Source organism: Haliaeetus leucocephalus, unplaced genomic scaffold (genome assembly GCF_000737465.1).
Source record: "Haliaeetus leucocephalus isolate CR32 unplaced genomic scaffold, Haliaeetus_leucocephalus-4.0 Scaffold0, whole genome shotgun sequence".
Lineage (NCBI taxonomy): Eukaryota > Metazoa > Chordata > Aves > Accipitriformes > Accipitridae > Haliaeetus > Haliaeetus leucocephalus.
Window position 1 is genome coordinate 21,914,614 of NW_010972436.1, and position 25,448 is coordinate 21,940,061.

The following is a 25,448-nucleotide window of genomic DNA, read 5'->3' on the forward strand; positions in this document are numbered from 1 at the left end:
AGCTGTAGGATGAGCAGCTTGAGCTCAACCTACCTGGGAAGCAAAAGGTAGGAAAGCCAAAGGAGGGTCCCACCACGGTGATGAGACCACTGAGACCCAGGAACAGAACTCCAGCCATGGACCATTAATATCTGAGCACCTTCTCTTTTATGCCAGCGTGTCTACCCGGATTACACTGACAAGAGCTTGCTTGTGTATCATATTTGTGTAAGGCTGTCTGCACCTCGTAGCTGACAGGAAACTAAACTGCTTCTGCCATTTCTTCTTTTCATTACCCAGCGATCTTCCACCACTGTATGTGGGAATTTAAAGGAGTGACAAACTCATTTTGGGTTTGTGCTGCAAACCTGGTCAGCTGGGGTTTTGTTCACATACCACTACTGTCTAAATAGATGTGCCAGAGACTCAAATCCAGCTGGCACTGGATGGGGCTTGGGTGAGTGATGCACTTTTCAATTGTCCTGATAAACCGGCAATCTTGAACTGCTACATTTTGTCTAATTTGCAGGAACTGCTATACAGAGTTTATAGGAATCATAAATTCTAGCTTTCTGGAGTCTTTGGTTCTACAGGTACCTGATTTTGCATTTGGATTCTTCTTCATGAAATGCCATGTTTCTCTGCACCAAAAGACACCATGATTACAAACTGATAATTGTAAGGGGGAGAAATAATTTGAGTTTCCATATCAGAATACAGGAAACACGACTGTATATACAGCAAGCACTTTTCTTCAGTCCTGTATTTCCCCCTTTGAATAGTGAGTTTCACAAGGAGGAGACTCTTCTTTTTCCTAGCACATTTCTGGAAAGCATGAATAATATGGATCAATATTCAAAAAGAGTTTATCTTGAAAGATTTCTACACTTCATGTTAGTTTTCCTGCCTGCTACAGATAGATAATTTTCTATCTGTTTTTTACAGCTCTTTTATCCTTCCTCTTGCCCACTGACTTGGTCCCTACCTGTATTTCTATCCTGTCTATATTTCTTTATTGCTTTCATTCTTTAGATGTAACTTTTAAAACTGAGCTCTTTGTACTTCTTACCATCTTAGAGTCACATAGAAAGCATCAGAAGCTGTAGAAGTTTATTTCAGAGTTTCAACAGAGCTATTTGGAAATTTTAAAACATTTTTCTGAGAAAATTCTAATACATTGTCACCCTGCACTTCACATATTGACATACAACCTCCAGTGACATCTGCTCAAAGGAAGGCTTAGAAATAAATGTCTGGTTTAAGAAGAAGGAAAAACTGGGTGGCAAGGACAATCCTTCAGGTCACAGCTTGTCTCCCAGTAGCTATCTGGCCATTAACTTAATTTTCCACAGTTGGAACTTCACTGCCCAATCTGACAGGATGAGCCAACCATGCTCAAACAAGAAAGGTTTACATTATGTAACCTGTGACAACACAAGGCAACTTCTAGACTTGAAGACATAGAAAACCATGCATCTGTAAGATAAGCTCAGTGTGATGCACTCTCTAGGAGGCTTTATCTTGTATCTGCTCATGGGTGATGCAATAAACATCAAGCATTTCATGGAGAACATGACAGATGAGATGAGGGCCCCTGTGGACAGCCTTTGGGTTGGTTATAACACATGGGTCATGATCATAGAATCATAGAATCATAGAATGGTTTGGGTTGGAAGGGACCTTAAAGTTCATCTAGTTCCACCCACCCTGCCATGGGCAGGGACACCTTCCACTAGACCAGGTTGCTCAAAGCCCCATCCAACCTGGCCTTGAACACTGCCAGGGATGGGGCAGCCACCACCTCTTTGGGCAACCTCTTCCAGTGCCTCACCACCCTCACAGTGAAGAACTTCTTCCTTATATCTAACCTATATCTACCCTCTTTCAGTTTAAAACCGTTACCCCTTGTCCTACCGCTACATGCCCTTGTAAAAAGACCTTCTCCGGCTTTCTTGTAGGGTGCCCTTTAGGTACTGGAAGGCTGCTGTAAGGTCTCACCAGAGCCTTCTCTTCTCCGGGCTGAACAACCCCAACTCTCTCAGCCTGTCCTCACAGAAGAGGTGTTCCAGCCCCCTGATCATCTTTGTGGCCCTCCTCTGGACTCGTTCTAACAGGTCCACATCCTTCTTATGCTGGGGGCCCCAGAGCTGAATGCAGGACTGCAGGTGAGGTCTTATGAGAGCACAGTAGAGGAGCAGAATCACCTCCCTCAACCTGCTGGTCACGCTTCTTTTGATGCAGCCCAGGATATGGTTGGCTTTCTGGGCTGCAAATGCACATTGCTGGGTCATGTTTAAAGCAGTTCTTTGGCCCCAGTTCTCTGGTATTTGACTCTCACTGTTTGCAACATACTTATTCTCTCTGTGATGGAAGGAACTGATACTATTTACTCTTTAAAGGGTGGAAACCAAGGCACTGAGAAATAAAGTGCATTGACAACTGTCTGTAAAAACACTGAAATTGAGCACAAGAACTAATCTGCTCATAAGAGATTTAACTAGTAGTTGCCTAGCCTCCAGGAGTACCTCTATTCATTCACAAAACGAGAAGCATTTGAGCTGTAAGCCCCTTCTTGCAGGAAGGAGTCCTGAGCAGACCATTCCTTCGAGGCTTGGCACTTGTTCCCTCTCCTTGTCCATCTCAACTGGATGCCCTTCCAACAAGCTCCCTGGAAAAGCCTTTAATGTGCATGACTGTTGGAAAGGAAGCTGAAATCTCCAAGGAGAAAAGACATGCAAGGAAGTAATGATTTTGTGTAGCTTTGATTTATTGACTAGATGGGGTTATGTATGTATGGTTATTTAATGCCACTGGCTGGCTGAGCAAATTTGTTACCTAATTTGGAGTGCTTAATGCTGCTGAATGGTCATTATGTTGCTGTAGCCTTAACTAACTGGTGGGTGGTCTATAGGTTTTAATATAGATGGAAGCTTTTTTGGTTTTTAAGAAGAAAATGTTTTATTATTTGCCCTTTTTTTGCAGTCTGTCTCAGTATTGGCTGTAAAACATGTCAGAACACACACTGAAATCTTCTTGTCATGGGCTTTTTTGTTAATAATGATTTTATTTTCTTACATTATTCAGAAATTTTCCATCCAAATCCCTAGCCAGCCATACTTAGAAAAATATATTTTTGAATGCATTTATGTCATCAGAGCCTTTCTGCGGTGGTCTGACCCTGGCTGAATGCCTGGTGCCCACCAAAGCTGCTCCATCATTCCCCTCCTAAGCTGGACAAGAGAGAGAAAATATAACAAAAGGCTCAGGGGTCGAGATAAGGACAGGGAGCAATCACACACAAATTACCGCCATGGGCAAAACAGACTCACCTTGGAGAAAAAAAATAATTTAATTTATTACCAGTCAAATCAGAGTAGGCTAATGATAAATAAAACCAAATCTTAAAAATACCTTCCCCCATCCCATTTGATGGTGGAGTATCAGTCTAGCCAACAGATACTGCTCCAGATGGGTCCTAGGGCATATTCAGTACAAGTGAGGTGATGAGCTTGATGGGTTGACAGTCTTCTTTGATTTCTGATTTTCATGTTTCTATTTAAGTGTGTGACTCAAACCTGTAATATTTCCACAATGACCCATGTCCTTGTGACATTTAAGGGACAGTCACTCAGACTGCAGGTGCTTTGTGATTTATGTCAGAACAAATGAAGCTATTCAATTTATCCTACATCCAGGACTTCATTACATAAATCCTGAACTAATCTCCTCTTTGTCAGAAATTAGACCCAGAGCTACCTATCTGGAGAACATTTGCCTTTGCAGCAGTGGAAACCAGGTACTTGGAAGACATCTTTTAGCTGGTAAGGTATGAGGAAGGTCCTAGGAAACAGCTCAAGGAATCTTTCTGCCTCAAGAAGGCAGACAAAAGTATACCTGATGCAGTGACCCTGCAGGTGATGACCACTGGTCCCGTTTTTCAGGAACATCCCTAGCTGACTCACAGTAGCTATAAGGAAGGCTCATGGCATGTGGATAAACTTGTGCTTTATTCATCAGAAACATTGGCTTGTTGTAATCCAGGGACTTCTCTCATCACAACCCTGATGATGATAAGATCACACTGTTAAGGTAAGAGGTGCTCTAAAATCCAGCTGCATCTCCTCGCTGTAACACTTAGGACAGCATAGTGCCTGCTCTTCGACTCTCCCCAAGGGAGAGTAGAAAGCAAAGGGACCATCACCATCTTCCCCAAGGCTGGCCTCTGGACAGCAGGGATGACCAGGACATGCACAATGGAGGCACAGCAGCAAAATGGGAGAAGCCCAGTTCCTCCATGAAATTAATCTCTTCACAAGCATCTCTGGACTGGCTCCACACCAGTCCCCATTGCTGGGCTTTGCTTCAGTGGGTCTCAGTTCAATGTGTGGCTCCTAATTGGTTAAGTGAGCCCTAAAATTGCATTAAAAGATTTGAGAAAGTACTGGTCCTTTTTATACAGTGTCACTTCATTGATTATTATATATCATTTAGTATTATGTATTTACCACTAGTGCATTCAGTGGCAATTACTTTGCTACTGTAGACATTTTCTACTACCTGCTTCTCAGTGTAAGCCACTCTTAACAGCGCAAAAGGTGCCAACGAATCTGAGTTCTGACCCATAGGAGGTTTCTTGGAAAGCACTGAAGTGGTTAATTTATACAGCTCTGGTAAGAATCAAAGTGCTTTACTACAAGAACATCATATAAACTCTCCTAAATGTAGGTATTTAATTGAGTCTTGCAAATTCTACTTGCCCACTCAGCTGGGACGAGTAATTATTTTTGATGGACGAATAAAATGTCATTAGTATTTCCATCCTGCTAAAGCTGGAAGATTAGTCTTTGTGGCTGGGCTGATAAATTTCCATGACAGTTTTGCAAGGCTCAATGAATAAATAGATGTAGCTGTGCTTTTAAAACTACATACAAAGTCTGTCCTGATAGGTACAGCCACAACCCTTACTCAAACAGGGAGCCTCTTCTATAGGCAACAGGTGTGAATCCTACAGGAACACGGACACCTACCCAGCTCCAGGCCTTGCTTGGTCTCTGCTCTTTAACAAGGAACAGTCATTATCTGAAATGCTACATAAGGATCTAATAGCTGCATAACATACCATGAGTACATACGCCAGGACAGTATTCATTATGTACCTAAAACTCTTGTTTACGTCATTCCCATAGGAGTCTTGATCACATGAATCACTTTTCCTTAAGCTGCCTATGCAGTACACGTTGTCTCCTGAAACGCCTCTCAAATCATTCCTACTCTTTTCCCCGAGTTCAGTGTTAACAGCTCCAGGCACCCAATGCCCAGCTGAATCCCTGCACACAGTGGATACGGGATACAGCCGGGCCACGTGCTGCAGAGTCTGGGCAAGGCTGATGGAGGACACAAAGCCTTTCCTCAGAAGAACAGGCAGGAGAGGTCACTGGCGAGGAGCTGATTGCAAGAGAAAGATCTGAAGATTGCATTAGTCTTCACAACTCTTTAAGAAAAAGTCTCTTCAAAGGAAACCTTTGGCTTGAGAAACAGTAATAAGCACCAGTTCCTAGGATTACATTGAGACTTGAAAGGGAAAGGGTGTCACAGCAGGGACAGCACGAAAAAGCTGGGAGAACTGACTTTAGGTGTCCGAATTTGATTACAGCGGGTGTACATGCCCCCGCTGAGACACATCCTCCTGCAGCCTCCCACCACGCAGAAGTCTGCTTTGACGCTCCAACATTTCCACCAGCATTCACATGCACGGAAGAAAGCTTTAAATGAATTACACAGTCACATCCGTGCCTTGTGCATCAGAGGTCACACCGCAACCCTTTGCTAAGGCAGAGGTGTACACGGGAAAAGGTTGTTTGCACAAGAAGGTGAGATGAGGGAGTTCACACCTTTCCCTCCATGCTGACTTTCTCACCCCTCCGGCTGACATACCTATGCCAACAGGTCCATGTGCCTTCTGTAAGGACTCGGTGTATCCTCTGCTAGTGGAAAGGTCAGCTAGCTACGTTGGCAAAAAGCTCTTGCTGCATTTTAAGCTGCATCATATGCTAGAGGGCTTTTCCAAGAGACCTTTGTTATAAAGCCCCTATAGTATGGATGTGCTCTAAGATGCCAGAGAAAACAATGTCCTTTCACGCACTCCATGGTTCTTCTTTGTTAATAAGAACTCAGGAAATGGCTGCCAGGTTTCTCATACCCTGATTAACAAGTGGACGTTGTGACATTGTTTAATTGCTAAATAAACCTGCAGTCTGAGAGTAACTGGAGACCCAGAAGGACAAAACCACATGCAACATGTTTATCAGATGCACCAAAAAATGGCAAGAAAACCTGCCTAGCAAAAAGCCTGATCAGGATATGATAGAAAAATGCAGATATTAACTAGATTTTTTAAACAGTTTTTACGGACATTAATAGGTACAGCAGAGTGTATGTCAGAAAAGATTCTTTGGAAAGTATTTAACACACAAATTGTAAAACACTTTATTTGGGGAGAAAATGAACAGTAATTTTTAGCAGCTCCAACTCGTGTCTACAGCAAAAATAAAATAAACCAAACCAAACCAAAATAAAATAAAATAAAATAAATAAAATCAGCATCCCCTGGCCACTAATAACATGTGCTCTTTCCTTTCTGTAGCCTTATTTCCTTGCAGCTTCTTACCCACTACAATACTATCCTACTAACTTAGAAAGAAGCAGGCTTGTGTGCTTACGTAGCAACGTCCTGGCAGATAAAGCAGGATATGGGGCAGTAATGCTCAAAGGAGAAAATGAACCTTTCATTTGAAGCCAGAAGCGATTTGGTTTCATGTTGTCACTGCAGAGTGATACCGTGCTACTCCCAAGCACAGTGGTGCAAACCCAGAAACAGGCACAGCACCATAAGCTTTTTTGGTCTGGGATCATACGGGGAAAAAATTACTACTGTTCCTGCTGACTTTCAAAGAGCATTAGGCACCTGAATGTCTGCTGTGCTTCTGAAAAATCTCCCTTAAAGTATTTTTAAATCATAGCAAGGCATTCTACAGGGTTAGAGTGTTTATTAACAGCAAGATTTAGTGAGTGATAGTCTTAATGCAGCTCGCATCAAATACATAGAAAAGGGGACGCAGATAGTCCCTGAAGTTACTGAGTTGCTGTTAAAAGAAAGGGAGTTTTCTTGGTTTCTTCTTATCAAGAAATAAATCTGTGTTCGCATCACTTCACAGATGCAACCTAAACAAGTGTGAACAGTTCCAGGCTTTGAAAGCACATGCGCTCTCCCACCTTCATTGCATTTCCTAACACCACTAACTTTCATATTCCTCTCACCTTGTGAATTCTCCAAACAACCACTCACACATCTTTATTTTAACTTACCAAGGTAAAAATTCATTCAACCATACCTGACCTAGGGAATTTATCAGCTGGTGGAAGGCTGCAATTCAAGACATAAAAACACAGCAATATTTTATCTGACACCTTCTCCAGCAATCTATGCAAATATGTACATTGCTGTTTGGGGTTGGGTTTTTTTTTAATTTTATTGCAACTGGACACAGGAAACTATCACAGTGGCATCAATGGTGTGAAGAGATACAATCTAATAAATGTGCTGGATCAGAATTGTTCTGATAAGATTCAGTGTAATAAACACATGATGAAAACGACACCTTGTTAATCACCAAAACACATTCCCTTACAGACACCAAGGCTTAGACTGGCTTATGGGCAGGGTACCAGGCTTTGACAAAGCACTGAAAAAAGAGATCATTAGTTTGCCAGAACCATAAATCTAGCATGTCCAATTTTCAAACCATTGACAAATTATCTCCATAGAGTGACTAAATTTTTCAGATAGTATAACATCCCAAGGTCTAGTGGTAAAACTGCAAGAATCATAAGACAAACCCCCAAATGCCAGTTTATTTTATGATTTATTATATAACTTGTAACAAAATTATTATCTTCCTGAACAAAATGACTGCATAATCATGCTGCCAGGAAGAAATTGAATACTATCAACTACTAAATCAAACCAACAGGTTAGAGACCATGTGGAAAAGGAATTTAACATGGCATGTGTGGGGCCCACACCTCTCTCCCAGTGATATTCCTGTGAATGTACCCACCAGCTTCAGTGGAACTAGAATTAATGCCAATCTCTAATAACAAGACAGAAGAGCCGACATGTCACAGACAGTGAGTGGGATAGGAAAGGAATGACACTGAGATTTGCTCAAGTGACTGTCAAGTATCTGGAGACCAAATCCTCATGGGTGACTGAACAATGAAACGGTCGACAAGAGCCCAATGTAAATGCATGTAAAGTGATGCACAAAGGAGAAACAATCGTAAAGTTTACATAGACAGTGATGGGTTTTGAGCAATTAGCACTCAGGGAGGAAAGCTTGCGTTATAATAAATAGACCTATGAAAATGTCAGCTTAGTGATCAGGAGCAGTCAAGGATGCAAATCAAATGCTGCGAATTATTAGGAAAGAAATAGGGAACAAAACAGAAAAAAAAAATACCACGGTCTAAATCTATGGGACATCCTCATCCTGAAGTCGGCGTGCAGTTCCCATGCTGTTCCCTGCCCCTAAAAGGATGTAGTAGAAATGGACAACATACAGACTGCGGCAAGAGGGATGACTGAAGACAGAGACTGGCTTCCATATGAGGAATAGCTATATAAACTCAGACTTTTCAGCCTAGAAAGGGACAAGAGGACAGGGGTCTATATAAGGAGGTGTGGAATGGAGAAAGATGAGCAGGGAATGCTTGTTTATTCTATCTTCCAATATAATAACTATGCAACATCACATAAAATGGCCTAAAAGGTTACATGGATTCAAAAGGACAAATTCATAGAAGAAAAATTAATTTAGGACTACTAAATGCATGGAGAGTTCTGGCTCATGAAATTGCTGGAGGCTACAAAGATGGTCTTGAAAATATCTCGGAGTATGCTCCTGAATCCTGAAAATCCATGAATTTCAAGTTGTTTAGTTATCTAAACAACCAAACCAGAAAAGATCATGTTGGTTTTACAGTATCCTTTTAAAAATTTATTATTCAGCCACAGAACAGGAAAAACACTGTGATCATCATTTGCAGAGGATCTAGATGCTGAAATGTGTTTTGTACTCAAATAACAAAGACAAATACACGGGAGACAAGGCTGATCTGCAAACAGCTTGAGAATAGATGAAAGGGCCAAGTTGATTGGATAAATTTATTTTAATTGCTCATTGATCCAGCTCTCGTGATACCATAGTACAGCATTCTCTATTTCCTCTTACTTTGTTGTGGAAATTCAAACAGTCTGATGTACTGTCTTGATCATCCGGGAAATAAGTTGTTGGTAAGGCTAGTTTTTTCTTCAGGAAAAAAAAAAATGTTTGCTAGCTATATTCTAATGGCTTTAGCCCTTTTCATGCTTTATACTAGAGTTTTGGATTGTCACAGCAACAGATAATCCAGAACTCCATCAAACTGATCAAAACATGCATGACATATCAGTGTGCTTCTTAAAAAGTCAGTCTGCTCTGTTAAATGATGCTTAAGCTGTAACAACCTCCCTTCTCAGCGGAAAGCATTGAGTTGTTCTTGTTTTGCATTATAACCTTGGTAAATATCATCAGACTTAGAAACAGAAGAATATCAAGTTACCAGCAGCACCCTCATTTACTTACTTTCATTTAAGGATTTTGCTAGATACTGACTCACCAGAAAAATCCTTTGCCTGCTACACAAGAGCTATAGATCTTCTCCTAGAATTGGCTGGGCAAATGACAACTCTCAATCTCTGATTTTGTTTACTGGAACCCATGGGGAAAACAGTTTCTGTTTAGCTCTTCCTCTGCTAGCCAAGCAGTAAAATGGGACCTCTTCCAGCAAAGTAATCACAGCAGCTACCCCCCAAGCTTTCTCTGACTCACCCTCTTATTCATGTGTCCCCCACCTCAACATAAAACACAGTAAAATATCCTCCTTTCAGTCAAAAGCTGGGAAAGGTCTAAAATAATGATCATCTCTGCAAGCAAATGTCTCAATAGGTAATTCTGCGGTAGGGATGGGTTGTTATTTGATGATAGAAGGTAGTGTTGAGCAATGTAGGATCAATCACTTGTACCATTTAAAGAACCAGAATTCTTTCAAAATGGACATTTATAAACTCATGTTTTGTTAGGAAGCCGTTCATCTGCAGGAGTTATAGGAATGCCTCCTTGGCACTTAACCCAAAGGAGAGCAACAGCAGCACTTTTCTGTTTGTGAGAAACAGTCACAACAGCTAAGGATGCTATGTACTGCGACTGACTCCACGGGACCTTATCAGTAGCACATATATAGGTCTTGTTTCTGCATATCTCTTCTATGCCACCACAAAACTCCTCTGAAGCACACAACAAAAATCCTTTTTTTATCATAGCACATAGCTTGTACTTTCCATAGCAATAAAATCTACAGAAAGACACTGTTGAAGAAAGCCCAGGAGAATTTCCAGTCCCTTCCAGCACAGACAGTTTCCCAACTACCACTGACAGATGTTTGTCCTTCTATTCTGAATCATTTTCTTCACAAAGAAGTACTCCATAATCTTTCCTAATTAAGCCATGTATTATTATAAAGTTTCTCCTAAAATCGAACAAAAATCTCATTGTTACAAATTAAGATTTCCAGAAGAAACCTTTATTACAAGAAAAGTCTTTGCATAGGTAACACTTTTAAAATTATTTCTCTTCCATTTTGTCTTTTTTTCAACTAAACAAATAGTTTTTCAAACTTCTGCCATGTTTCTCAGCCCTAGTGAGTTCATCTGGACTCCTTCCAGTTTCCCTAATTTTCCTTCAAGCTTTAGGCCCAGTACTCAATTTCAGACTTCTCCGGTACCAAATAGAGCTGAATAATTACTTCCCATAACTTAAATACAACATATCTCTCAATGTACCCTGGAATGAGCATTACCACTTCTGCAATCGCGTGCATTTTGGATCTACATTTAACTTGTCATCCACTGTATATATAAGACACAAACCCCCTTTTCTGCAGAGAGCTGCTTAGCCAATTATTCCCCATTTTGTCCTGGTGTCATATGACTTTCCTTCCTAACTACAATACTTAGCACTTGTTTTTATTGACTTTTATCTTATTGATTTCACACTGTCACTCAAATTTATCACGAACATCTGAAATTCTATGCCTGTCCTCTTCGAGAGTGCTTGCAATTACCAATTTTGCAAACTTTAATTGTACTCCTTATTCCATTATCCAAAATGCTTACAGAACAGATATGTAGCTATAGCGCACACTCTCTCTTCCTCATATTAAAATATTAGGCTTTGTAAAAAGAGTGCAAGCATGTGGAATTCTATAGTAAGATATAATCATTATAAGTAAGGCCTTTCTATTAAAAGAAACACAAAAAAATTTCCCCACTTCAGAATTTGACCAATTCAAAGGCACTCTTCCCCAGTACCTCCTTCCAGGAGTACTTGTAAAAGAAACGGCTGAACGTAACCCTTTGTAGGGGTCCTACAGTGCTCTTTACATGCTGACACACCAATCCCAGGGGAAACAGGCAATTAAACAGGACACTTTCAAAGTCATAAATTCCAGATTGACACCAACATTAAGCTGGAGTCCTGCTCTGCTTGGCAGCCAAACGTCTGCATCAATGCAGATGAAAACGAGCTATCCAGCACAAGAGAATTGCCCATATAGACTGAATTATGAGCTTATATCTAAATCACTCAAATAAATCTGCTTAAAGAAGTGGTAGCCTATTACCGATGTGCCTACTTCATTATTTAACACAGGAATATAACTCCTCACTCTTCTCACAGATACTGTCAGCTATCCATAAAGAAAAATTGCCAAGCTCAGTGTACATTTACTTGTTAAATTAGTTTAGAAACAATGGGCTTTCACTTCAAAGAAGAGTCAGGAAACATGATGTGACTTTGCAAAACATTAATCTTCCACTTCAAAATATTATCATCAGATGAATGTCCTGAACATTTCTTCTGAAGCTACTGAGCAGGCTCGAATTCTCCTTCAACTTCTCTAATCAGAGACACTGATCTCCTCATCGGGTTCAAAACACCATTTCAGGCTTGAAGTGAACAAAATCTATGCATTTAAAGCCCTCTTATGTAGCCATGGTCCCATAGTATCTGGGAGACTCATGAAGTATTTATCCTCACCACATCCCCAGGCAGTAAGGAATGCTATTATCCCCCTTTCACAGGGAAGGACTGAAAGCCCAATAGAGGAATAACTGCCCATCCATGCGGTAGAGCTCAGGACAGTGAGTCCCTAAGTTGGTGCATCCTAAGTCTGCCCAGGGGCCAGCTGAGAAATGTATTTTTGGGTGAACCATCCCTCAAACACAACATCCTGCTTTGGCAACCAGGCCTTGCACCACCATGGCACGCGCCGGCAACATTGGATCCAGTGACTCCCATTCACTGTACAGATTTCTCCTGCACTCACAGGTTTATCTATCAGCGTAGGATATTGTTTGCTCTCAGCTATTATTTCCTGTATGCTATCTCTGGATTAGGATCACTGGAAAAGTGCAGCAGGTTCTGATACAGCTAATGCAGCAGATGTTTTTAGGAGTTATCCAAATAGCAGCAAAACTCAGACCACATTCCCAATATGGTCAAAGAGAATAGCTCATTTCAAAATATGCCTGTCAGTTAAAAAGCCAGTTCAAATAATTAGCATTTATTTAACATTATTTTCCACCTTGAAAATCTCAATCTGTACAGTTACATCTTAGGCAACCCCGATCAACGCTACTGTACAACTCTTCAAACACTACAGCATCAGTATGGTGGAAAGGGAGAAGTGTAACAGGTAACTTCTGCATTTCTCATTTCTCCTAATGAAGAAAATGCTCCCCAAATCAGGTTTGGCCTAAAGGACCTGCAACATTAGCAAGTTACCTGCTGCACTGCATCCTTTTGGTCAAACTCCATGGTATTAACCAGCTTCAAATTTCTTCCCCACACAACAATTGCTATAAATCATTTTGTCCAAGGGTACTGCTTGCCCAGAAATACGCCTATCTAGGGCATGGCTGAAGGAAGAGGGTTAGCAGGGTTAGTAAATAGCTAAAGAGTAACCAACACGCCAAAAAAAAAAAGAAAAAAAAAAAAAGGAATCACATAGGAAGAAAACATTGCACGTCAATATAAGGCAGATGAGGCAAATCTGGTCCTGATGTAACCTGTACTGCAACGATGTCCTCAGTTATCCGGCTCCAACACAACGTGAAATGGAAAAGTCAGAGAAGCAATAATGGTGCCGACAGACCCATTTGAGCAGGGATCAGTGAAACATCCGTCACACCCAGGCCTGCACGGGAAACATCCAGCCCACTCCTCTCCTTCCCCACTCCTGCAAGACTTCAGAGCTTCTCTGCTCAGCATCGTTCCTGCTGAATTCCCTCCTCCCTGGAAGAGAGAGCTCTGCTTACAGCAACACCCGCCCAGTGAGCAAAACACAGAGGTTTCTGGACACCCAGAGAAGTTTTTAACCTTCTCCTGGCAGACATTAGTGCATCTTTATCCAGTGTTAGAGGCTGCTCTCAGCCACACCTGGTGTGTCTCCAAGAGATCCTATCATCCCTGCTCCTTCGCAGGTAGAAAGAGCTTGTAAGCTGGTTGGAGCCTAGGTCCATTGGCTTTAAATATTGCCGGCCATTGCAGCACGCTCGGGGCGCTGAGCGCCCACCCCAGCCCGCCTACCTGTTCCACTGGAGCTGCCTCCTCTACAAAGAAGTCTTCCATTGCTGCAGCTGCTCACGTCTGTGCGAGGAACCGGGGCGAGGGGCGGGGATGGGGGTGGAGGGGAATCCTGGAAACTGGCACAACCTAGATACACAGACTGGCAGAGCAACCAACGTTTAAAAAAATCTTAATTAATTACACAGAATCCAGCAAAATTCTTAACCACTGAGCTGACTCTCGGGTTGTTGTTTTTTTTAAGTGCTCATTACTCCGATGAGGCAGAAGGTACTTTCAAAGGCTTTTTACTCTCTGCAGAGAAGTAAGCAAGGATGGCAGCCATCCTTTGAAGAAGACACAACACCAGCAGTTAGCGACGTGCCTTGGCATGAAGGTGCTTTTTATCAGTAGTGGTACCTAAAAAGGGGCCGTTATTTAACCATTTCAGTGCTACAGTGGGATTTAGAAGAGTTATCTGGAGTGCAAATGTCCCTTTGGAGCAATGGCAGATGGGAAAAGCAAGACAGAGGCATCCTGCAAGGGTACACTGAATGGGGACAGGCTTTGCCAAGGCTGATCTCGTGCCACCAGTTGTGGCCCTGCACAGGTCAATGGCTTTGAGTGACTCCAAAGGGAGGAAATTCCTACCAGGACAACAGCTCAGGCACTGCCTTGTCTTCATCTGCAAAAACACAGCAGACTGCGCCCATGTGGTTGGGGTACATCTCCGTGGCATTGCTGGCACAATTCCCTACTGATTCACGTGGGTCAGGATCAGGTCTGCAGACATGGGTTAAAACAACTGTCTGGTGAACACCAGGTCTTGCTGTAGTAGCTAGAGGTTTTCATAATTCACAAGGAAAGTATTTAAAATAATCCGAACAGTTGTAAAAGGCAGCAGAGGATTCCTGAAGTAATAAAAATATGTTCCCCAAAGAGCATGGAATTGGAAAAAAAATTATTAATTGAAAAGCAAGTGATGTGGTATGGAGAGTCATATAACTGATGAAGGGGAAATGCACTTCAGATCTTCACAGAAACAAAATGAATTGGAATCTTTCTCAGCTTTTCACATCCTAGCAATCATATAAGATTTTTTTCTTATGTAAGTAGAGAAAATAGACTTTCAAAGTTCAAGAAACTCCAATGAACTCCGTAGATAAATAAAATTACTCAGAAACTTGTTTTTAAAACTACTACAGTACAATCAGACACCAAAAAAGAACCCTATTGGGCTCATTACTAATGAAATGACCTTAAAAATCTACATTTCATTAAATGTGGTATGCACTAAAATGCCACAGGAGAAACAACATATTATTTTATTTAGTAATATCAAAAGCTGTCATTTTCTGCAACAACCTGGGGCTACAGAAAAGCATATTCCCATGAATAATTAGCATTTGGCATTAAGAAGTATTCTATCAAGAAAGCTGCTGTAGCTCTAAGCAGCACAACTAGAAGTGTTAGATAGTATTAATGAAAGGTGAAGGTGACTGTTGGTCTTACCTATTAATTTGTCTTTGTGGAGTTAAAATCAGAACCTTTTCATTATTGTCAAATTTTCTTTCAATATTAATGAAACTAAAGCCATATGAAAATTTCTGTACAAGGAAGAAGAAAAACAGATGGAAAATATCAGCAAGAAAAACAATTACTTGCAACATTCTGACTTGAAAATGGCACTTTTCCCTGTAAATAAATAGCCCAGCTCAGGAAATCACATAAGAAAATTCTTAATTTCAAGGATACAAGCCTTCTGGTACCACACTTGATGCTTCAGAATCTAAGCTGCTCTCTACATTTTAAAGGACAAGCTTTACCACATTTTACTTTCTGTAAGATTTTTGCTGCAAAAGCAAAATCTCATGATCTTTATGGCTTTTTTCAACTGTTTGCAATTACTAAATAGTTCCTTTCTATTTTCGAAAGCTGGGAGCAGAAAAAAAGAACACAGTTTATTGTACATTACCTGCTGGCATTTCTAAAGGACTTGAGCACAGGAAATTACTAGATATCAGTTTCTCTGCAATAACTATGCACATATCCACTTTTATGACCTGGCACTCAGAGGTAAATGTAAGGTAAGCTGAGTTAATCAAGCCTGGGCTGATTGAATGATACTTTGAGTAAAAGGGGGACAAGCTACCTCAAGGAGTTGATGGTGGAGTAAGACAGATTTATATCAACAATCCTGAAGCAGCTGTCCTGAAGCAATTCCTGTAGTGCAATAACGGGTTCACATCGCAAAGCTTTCACAAATCAGAGAGATTAATACATTCATCAGCTACAAAGGACATTTATAGTCATTTATCCAGAAATCCTGATGGCTGCAGGTCTTCTCTGAGTTTGAATTCTGTTTGAATTAGACAATTCATTGGTCCTGACTAAAAAATTTCCCAAGATGAAGTTCATTATAAATAACTCTTGGCAAGTTTTTCAACTGGCAGGCTACACCTACTTGCCTCATTTTGAAACCTTTTCCTACCTTCAGTTTCCTTTACTATGCTCTATTTACCTCTTTTTCAAGCAGCTCAGAGAGACGCGATAGAGCCTTGAACTTTCACTTCGACAAACTAAACATTTCAAACTCACTCAACTCAGCGAGGTATATTTTTCCTTCTCTTATTCAACATCAGAGCTTCTCTGGATCCTCTTTATTGTGTTCAACACTCTTTTTGAAACATGGACAGTAGTCACTTGTGTAATTTTTAATTAAGGATCCCATCAGGGTCAGTCAAAGATCTACTGTAATTTCCTTCTTATTATTGAAGGGTCAAATACACGTGAACATTTTTAGACACACTAATGCACAGGGAGCTTGTCCTTCACTTGATATTCCTCAATGACACCAAGTCTTTTTTTCACAGACATTACATCCCTCACTCTTCAAATATGACCCATATTTTTTGTTGTCATACGTGACTTTTTTGAAATAGACAGGTTTTGTGTTCTTTCAGCTTACCAACAGATCCCAGCTGTCCTGGATCTGTCCCATTATCTTTAGTATTAACACAAAGATCAGTATAACAATCAGAAATCTTAGTCTGCCATTGCTTCATGCATTCTTATGGGTGCTTTACAGAAGGTTTGAGATGGTGGATCAAGAACAAACCCTCGCAGGAATGAGAAGCACATTTGCTCTGTGATGATTCTCCATGTACAATTATACTATGATACAGTCATTGACCAGATGATAGTCTAACCAGGCTGCACATGTTGAACTAGTGTGCTTGCAGTTTCTTGAGTGCCATGTGGGGCTGCGGTACAGAGCCAGGAAACTCCCAGATGTTACATCCATTACCCAGCAAAGACTGTTCTTGGGGGGAAAAAAGGTTATGTCTGATGAGACCTGATCTTTAGGATGTCATCATCTTTGTCTTTCCTTCCCAAAGGTCTAGAAACTCAATCTTCTAATTTATTATAATGATTAGTACTAATAATTTTTTCTTTGCTCCCATCCTAACTTAATATTTTTGTATTTATAATCCCTTCCCTCTTTGCATTTAAAAATCTCCTTTCGCTTTTTCTCTAAAGCAGATAGGTTAGAAAAGAAAAATAGTATTTTTCTTTCTAGACTGTGGGGTTAGGTCACTTAGAGGACTATTCCTGAGCTGAACGCACAGTGAAAGATCCTCTTGTCAAAGTTAAGGTGTCTGAAACTTTCCTGAGCTTCAGTTCCCTGAATCTCATGGCCTTCAGCTTTTGTTGGGAATTTTGGATTCAAATTGGCAAGCAAAAATCACAGCAAACCTCTGTCAGAGTTGTCAGCTGTTGGTTGGACTTCCTCTTTTGAGATAATGTCATTCCTACTTGATTTCTCTGTGAAACTATAAAGGAATCCAGCCTTGCTTGAAGAAACCACAGCCCTTAGTCAACCTTCAGAGGAACCTAATGTTGATTTTGAGAATTTACAGCCAGGAGAGTTTGACTTTCCCTTGGTCTTTCTCACAAATATTCTGCACAGGTCAAATGATGAGCAACATGTATGTATCACACATTGTCAAACACCTTGATGTTCATTCAGGAAATGACAGCAATAGTGTCTCGATCATACTAAGGGATACAGGGCCATGAGAAGATGCTGATAACTTGAAAAACTCTTGGCTTTGTTCAAGCTACTGTATGGACAGGAAAGAACCATAATGTTTTTCAGTCCTCTTTTCAGCATATTTTTTACTTTGCTTCCTTTTTCCAAGTATTTGGATGAAAGTTATAATAATTACTTTCTCTGAAAAAAATCTTCTGTGATTTACTGATCTTTGCATTGTAAACAGAGAGTTTAGGATGGAGGAATAGTTTTAAAAATCCAAATAGCGCAGCTCAGTTTTATTCCTTCTTTGATATTGTTCTTTTTTATGTTGCTACGGTATGTGTGCGCGATGTGAAAGTGAGGTTGCTATGGAAACTACTCATTATTTTTCAATAGTAGGCTAGCTACTTAAAAAAAATCCTACATCTTTTTAATCCCTAGAGAGCCCTAATTTATCCTGTACACAGACTTTCCTTCTTGACAGTTCCTTTAATATTCACTGCACTGCAGTGCACATTAATCTGAACATGTCTGACAAATCCACAACTTACTTCTGAAATCAACTTTCCAGCAAAGTTTGGTTCTAAAAAAAAAATTTTTTTTAGCTCGGCTTTTACATGCTTATATTTCTCTGAAAGATTGTAGGTATGAACAGCAAAGCCAGGAACAGACCTCTGCAAGAGTCTCACTGCTTAGAGAGCCAGACATGGCAAAGAAAAAAAAAAAAAAAATCCTTCATCTATAATAAATGGTAAAAGCTGCAGAAAGGGAGGATGGACCATGGTCAGAAGTGTTAGCCTGGAATTCGGGGTTAACTCCTTCCAGTGTCACAGGCTTCCCTGGCCACCACAGGCAATGCTCTCAGTCTCCCCTCAATTCACCACCTATAAAATGGTATTTGGAGCCCTCCCTATTTGACAGACTAAATTCCCCAGTGATCATCTCAAGCATTAAGGTAACAAACCACATCAGCAGAGTCGCTGGGTGGGAGTCATGGGACTTTCCAGAACTCCAGACTGTCACCATGTGGTACATCTTACCACTTCTCTGCTTAGACACCATACTGTCCCTCCTTTTTTTTTTAAAGAAGCAAATGAAGTAACTATTAATGATGAACCAGTTAACTCCTTCCTACCCAAATCCTTCTATATTATTGGGTTAAGTGAGAGAATGCTGTTGGTTGAATGTCCCAGTTTCAGAACATCAGCTGGTGCCTAAAAGAGGCTCCTCAAAAGGACTAGCTTCTCCCAGACAAAATATTCATTCCCCCCTGAAGATGTGACTATTCCAAAATATTCATTCCTCTCCAAGGATCTGACTATTCCCCACTTCTTACTATTTCTTTGAAGGACAGCAGTGGCATCTCAGTGGAGCAGCTCTCATCAGGACAAGAAAGAAAGCTAAAAGAGTTACAGTAGCTAATTCTCTCATCCCTTCTGTATCAGGCATGTCTGAAGTATCGATAGCACTTCCTTTTACTGCAGAATTTAACTGCTTTGATAAATGACAAAACTCATCTAATAATATAAACTGAACAGCAAAAGTCCAGAGTTTAACGAAAGCAGAATTAGACTAACACAAAAATAAACTATCTCAAGTATTTCAGAGATTACAAACAACATTTTCATGGTTGTCACTGTGACTCCTTTTCTTCTAAATAACCTTGCACACATTTTCATAGGTGCAATCACATGTAAACCTGATCAAAATTCAACCACAGATGAGAGCAGCTAAAGGGAAACTTTTAAAGCTAGCAGGTCCAGATCTAAGTCTTCCTATATATAATCAACTTTTCCTTCTGGGATTTTTAAAAGGAATGAGACCTTGCACTGTGCCATTTATTCTAATTTTAATGAAGAAGGGAAAACATTGGGGGGTTTATGTAGTTCAACAAACTTTCCTACTAGCACGCTGCTTACAGGTATTACATATCAATATCAAACAACATAAATAGCTCAATAAATTGCCACATGCAGTCTGAAAGGTTTAAAGCCTCAAATGTCTTTACCACTGATTCAGGTAAAAGACTGCCAACATACTTAATATTCTCCCCAACCTTTTTGTCTGGTACTTATAACCATGCTAGGACAAGAAAGACGAGAATTTATTCTTGTTCACTGTAATTGAAACTCCTTCCTGCAAGAGATTTTGGCTTTTTCCTGACCTCAGCTCAGAAAAAATTCCCTGTGACTCTTTCTGTATTGCAGTTTTACTTTGTTGAAGTCTGCCCTTTTTTAACATTTACCAAAAGAGAGAATATGGCCAGCAATGATCTTCAAAACTATATTTATGAAAATTAAAACATAGTCCCTGAACCTACAAAGCTCATAAATATATCCTAAATAGCTTAACTGAACTGAACAGTTAGTGGTATGTCATAGGTGGAAAGCCAGAGAGAATTATAAAATTTTTTCAAGCGGATCTAAGTAAGAAAGCCAAAGCTGAAACTGAGAACAGCTGAATTAAGGGGGCGGAGTGGGGGAGCAGACTGGTGGTAGTATAAGTATTGATGCACTGACATCTTCAAAATTCCTTCTTTCTGGGGCTCTGCAGCTCTTTACTAAGCCTTATTTCTCTTAGCAGAAAGAATTTCTACTCAGCAAACCCTGCCCTCTGCTGACTAAATGCCATTAGTGCCATACATATATGCACATTTAGGGTTTTGCCTATTTGCACATAGATTGCAATGAAAAATGCAAGGCAAAATCCATTCAGTGGCATGCTTTGGATTTTATTTATTCCCTCTTAAAGCCTTAATAAAAAAAACCAAAAAAAACTTCTGTTTCAGAGAAATGTTCATGTTACCTGCCCTAAGGACCACTGTGCATTATGTACATAAAGAGTTCATGTCGTATTCACCCCTCTTTTCTATGAAAACAACCACTCTTTCCAGACTGATGACACACTGCTACAGAATTATTGTCCAGCCTCATCCTTCCACCACTGAAAGAGCAAACATTTCAGCCAGTTAGGCTGCTGTATAGAAGAATATCCTTGAGCCCATCTCCGACCTCACACCTCCAAAGCTGAGATAGACATTTCACACACTGGGCACTGCAACTTTGAAGTTACCACGACACCAGGCAATACTGGCAAAAAAAAAATATTATGGAGGCAATAAATGATTGGCAAAACCAGGGTCCTAAACTTATCACGTTTGTGTAACCAGAAATCGAAGCCTTCCACAGACAACAGGAAAATTGTGAAATGCAGGTATGTACATGATCTTTGGAAAAAGCCTTTCTTTAGACTTCATATTCAACAGCTATATTTAAAGCCATTTGCTAAATTATTTTTCCAAAGAGGCATCAGGTTAGCACAAAAAATACATTTCTATCTTAACCATATAAACAGTGTATGCCTCCTTCCCATTGCGCAAAAACTTGGGCTGTAGCATGTATACCTTTATGATTGCTATAAAACAAAATCCAAGCAGTCATCAGAACCAAAATAGCACTTGAGGGGCAGAGATCAGCAGGTCACTGGATTTTTAGAGCAGTGGCCAGAGTTTACTGATGCACTGGCAACACTGCTGAGAGCTGCCAGGCGCACACACTGCATTTCTCTTTCAAAACTGAGGAGTTACCAGAATTTTCAGTGGCTTTTTTTCCCCTGAAGATCGCTAGGCAGCAGCAAGGCCTGGCACAAAGCTTGTCATGCTGAGACGCATCTGGATGGGCAGGTAGAAAGGTGGGGGAGAGGCCCCTAAATCACAACTGCTTCCCTGCCCAATGGCTCCACGCCACAACCTGCCGGTCCCAGGCTGGGAGCTGCACTGTGGAGGAAGAGTCAGGTGCCAAGTCGCAGAGAAGTCTTGAATACAGGCTCCAGGTGACCCACAGAGCACTGAGCTGGGACTGGACGATAGCCGAAAGTCTGGAAACAGCTGGAAAAACTGGTTAACTGCATTTCCATTGCTCTTATTACAACAGGACCCATTTGCCCCCCGGTGCTAACACTGTAGCTACAAAGATGGTTTGAGAAGGCATTAAGCTGACACCACAGCCAAAAGACGTCCTGCCTTCTCCATCCTCTGCCAGAGACACAAATGTCTGTGGGGCTACATGATGACACACAGCAGGGAAGCTGGAAATAGCCCTAGTAAAGTTTTACCCTGCCCCAGAACTCGCCCCCTACTCCCAGCCCGGCACTGGGGCTGACAGTTAAATCTATTCATTTCAGTTCCCCATCGTTGCCATGAGAGACCCCCAAAATGAAAAAGACTCTTAACCCTCATCCAGCAGATGGGCTAGGGAGAGAAAGGCACTATTGCTCAGCAATGAAAGCTGCCTGCTGGCTCCTCAGGCCTATCACGCCAGTCAGCAAGGCTGTTCCTCTGCCCTCAGAGCATTCACTGGGAAAGTGAGACACCTGCAGAGACCCAGCTCCGCAAAAGCGGTGCGAGTCCTCCTGCTGCTGCTCCGGGGATGTGCCCTTCTGCACAGCCTAAAGCAAGGAGTGTGCCACACGCAAGAGCAAGGCCATCTTGCTAATGCATGAGGCGAAGGCAAAGCAGGCGCGAAAAAACAAATAAAGCAGTAAGAACAGAGCCCAAAGTACAATCAAGAGAACAATTATCAACCCAAGAGGAGAGACGTTTTATGCCCCGCTACTTTCTCTCAGTCACGGGGCTACTGCTAATTAGAACAGATACCATTTTCAGGCAGGGTGTGATTTTCAAGTTGATGGTGTCCTTAAAAATCTTTTCTGGCTTTCATTGTTATTCATGGCACAGGAATTTGCTCTCACTTACCCTGACTCAGCAAAGCTCTTACATGTGCTTGGTTTTAAGCACATGCTTAAACCAGTATGTTGTGAGAACATGGCTCTTCTGCTGTGCCAAGAGCCCCATGAAGAATGACTGGAGCTCCTGCCCAGTCTCTGGGGTCTCTGGAGGTGTGGGCATGAGTGATGCATGCTTAAGGTAGATGTGGGCACGGACTCAAAATAAGTCAATGTGACACTGAAGAGGCTCTCATCTGCTATGGAGCTGAAGAGGTGTCATCAGTTAACAGGTGCCAGAGAAGTAGCAAATTTGGGGCACAACTAGCACTTGGAGCAGTGGGAGAAGCCAGAGCACCCTGCCATCTAAGTAGTCATTGGACTTGGGCAATTGAGTTCAGCACAGTTTTCTACAGAAAGTTCCCATAGCAGGAGGATAAATCATCTTACTAGCCAGGGAGATGGGATCTGTCACTGTCAAATGCCTTGAGGATGATGAAACATCAGGAGGCAACTCAAAAAACAATGATCTTCTAAAATCTTTTACACGTGGCACCAGTCTCCTAACAATTAGAACTGAAATTGTACAGCAGAAGGGCCAAACCAGCCAATGTAGACAGTAGGTCAGGCCCTGAATTTGCAGTCGGGGTACACACAGCATGGCTTCATCAGCTCATGTAATCCACTACTGTGGACGGCAGTGCCGACGCAAAGGAGGGTTTCTGCTGCTGCAATGATCATCAAATTGCTGATTTACCGAAAACCTGCCGAATGGCTTGGAGACACAGAGAACATTTCTTTACTGCTGACAATGCTGAGCCCTGTTCTTAGTACTAAAGTACTGGAAAAGGAGGGAGAAAAAAGAAGAGACAGTTTACTTGTAATTGTCTTGTCTCCAGTTCTGTCACTTGCTTTATATTCTTGTTTTTGTCTCCTCATCTGCTCCTGCCATAAATTTCTGGCTGTGCTTGTAAGGCCTTTTACCTGTACATCAGCGCCCAAGGGATGCAAGCCGTACGCAGGGCTTACCTTCTGTCACAGGGTCTCCGGAGGGCACAACCGGAGGGTTTGAGGGAACACTGTGATCTTCATTTCAGTGACACATCCTGTTCATGCTATTTTAATTGTGGTTTAGTGGCTTACAGCCAAGGCAAGGAGTGAATTTCAGGGCAGAAGGCAGACAGCTTTTTACTTTCATTCCAGTCTCTGATACCAGACATGGCTTCAAATCACCATATAACTTGAAAAATGCATTACAAGGCACAAACATGCCAGCCCAGTGGCAAAACCACTTGGATGAAGAGCAATGGCACACATCTATTCATTTCTCCTTTTCCTGTGCATTGTCCCTTATTCTCTCAGTTTGTCTTCCCTTTCTTTTATCTTCCCCTCTTTTCCTGGAAATTTGGAGAACTTCTATAGCAGCTTGAAATTCATGCGAGTTTTACACAATTCTCACCTGGGAGCTACAAATCAAAGTCAAGTCTGCATCACACTGCTTAGTAGAGACTGGTGCTTTCTCTCTCCACTCCAGCACAAACTCACAGCATGAGGGCGAGAAAGGCAGCAAAGCTGGGCTCACACACACTTCTTGGGAAGTGGCACATCAACTTCACAGTAATCTCATCTGCCCTCCCCATCTCTACTCCCCATGCCATGTATTTCAAACAACACTGCTATTGCAATCCAGAGACTTCCAGAATATCAGACCTTTGCTGCTCACTGTCACTTGGGGAAACTGGCTGAGCTCTTCACCTCGCTGGTAAATAATAATACACTTCTCACTTAGAATAGTTTGGCAAATTTATTGCGTTGTGCCCATGGATTGCTCTGACTGGACACAGGGTCAGCCTCTGTCAGTCCCAGTTTCTCTCACTTTGCCAGGCAGTAATTTAGACTGCAGAGACGAGCCCTGTTCCTTAATATACTGAGATAGGACATAAGGAAAACTGTTCCATTGTGTCCCCAAAAAGGGATTACCCCACTGATGTCTCAGAAAGAAAGGGGATAGGGTCTGACCAGGTCATATGTGGAAATACAGAACTAATGGCTTCACTGCAGGGATAAGGCAAGCAGTGAAGGGGGATGTCAGATCTTGGGTGTGCAGGAATAGCAATGCCACTATTATTTTCTCCTCTCCTTACAAAAGACCTCTCTTTCTTTCTTTTCCCTTCCCAGCAACAGATAGCTAAATGGTGAAGCTCATTGCCCCAGGATGCTGTCTATGCCCGAAGTTTATGCATTTGTTGAAAAGTCCAGTGACACAGCCTTGGGCACAGCAACGTCCTCAGCCACAGGCTGCTGGGAGGACACGCAGGGGGAACTACACAGTCTGCTTCCACTAGTCTAATATTCTTTCTCTAGGCAACCGCTATTGACAATTGTCAAAGAGATGAAAAAAGAAACTCTTTTGACCTTTGATGTGATCCAGTATGCATTCTACTGTGTTTTAGTACTGGAATTTACTTGATGACTTCAGCTTTCTTTTAGAACCCCAGTGCCTGAAATCATAGAAGCAAATCATAAAAGGCCTTAAGGAGACTTAGAATTGTTTAAGCTCCTGATTACCTTCAGCAAATCTCAAGTTGTGGAGGCTCGAGTTTACAGATGCTGGGAATCAACAGTATTGATCCTGCACATCTTCTGTTTCTGTACTTATCTGCTCCATTTCCCCATGATAGTGTATTGCTCAACTCGTAAAGATGTTTTCTCCTGCTGTCCTGTGCCAGGAAGAATCTGGGAGGCAGCAGCAATAGAGGAGTTAGGCTATGCATTACTCTGGATGCTCCTCTCAGCCTGTGTTTGTGATATGTATAATAGAATGGCACATGCATGTCCTGCCACATGACACACTACCTAGTCTTGCAATGCAACAGGGATCGTGATGTGAATCTTCCCAGTGCCTCCATATCCTGTGCACCTTCCCAGCAGCAAGACGGAAACAGAAAAGTATAGATTTGGCAAAGCTCAGCCACACTTGATGTTCACTC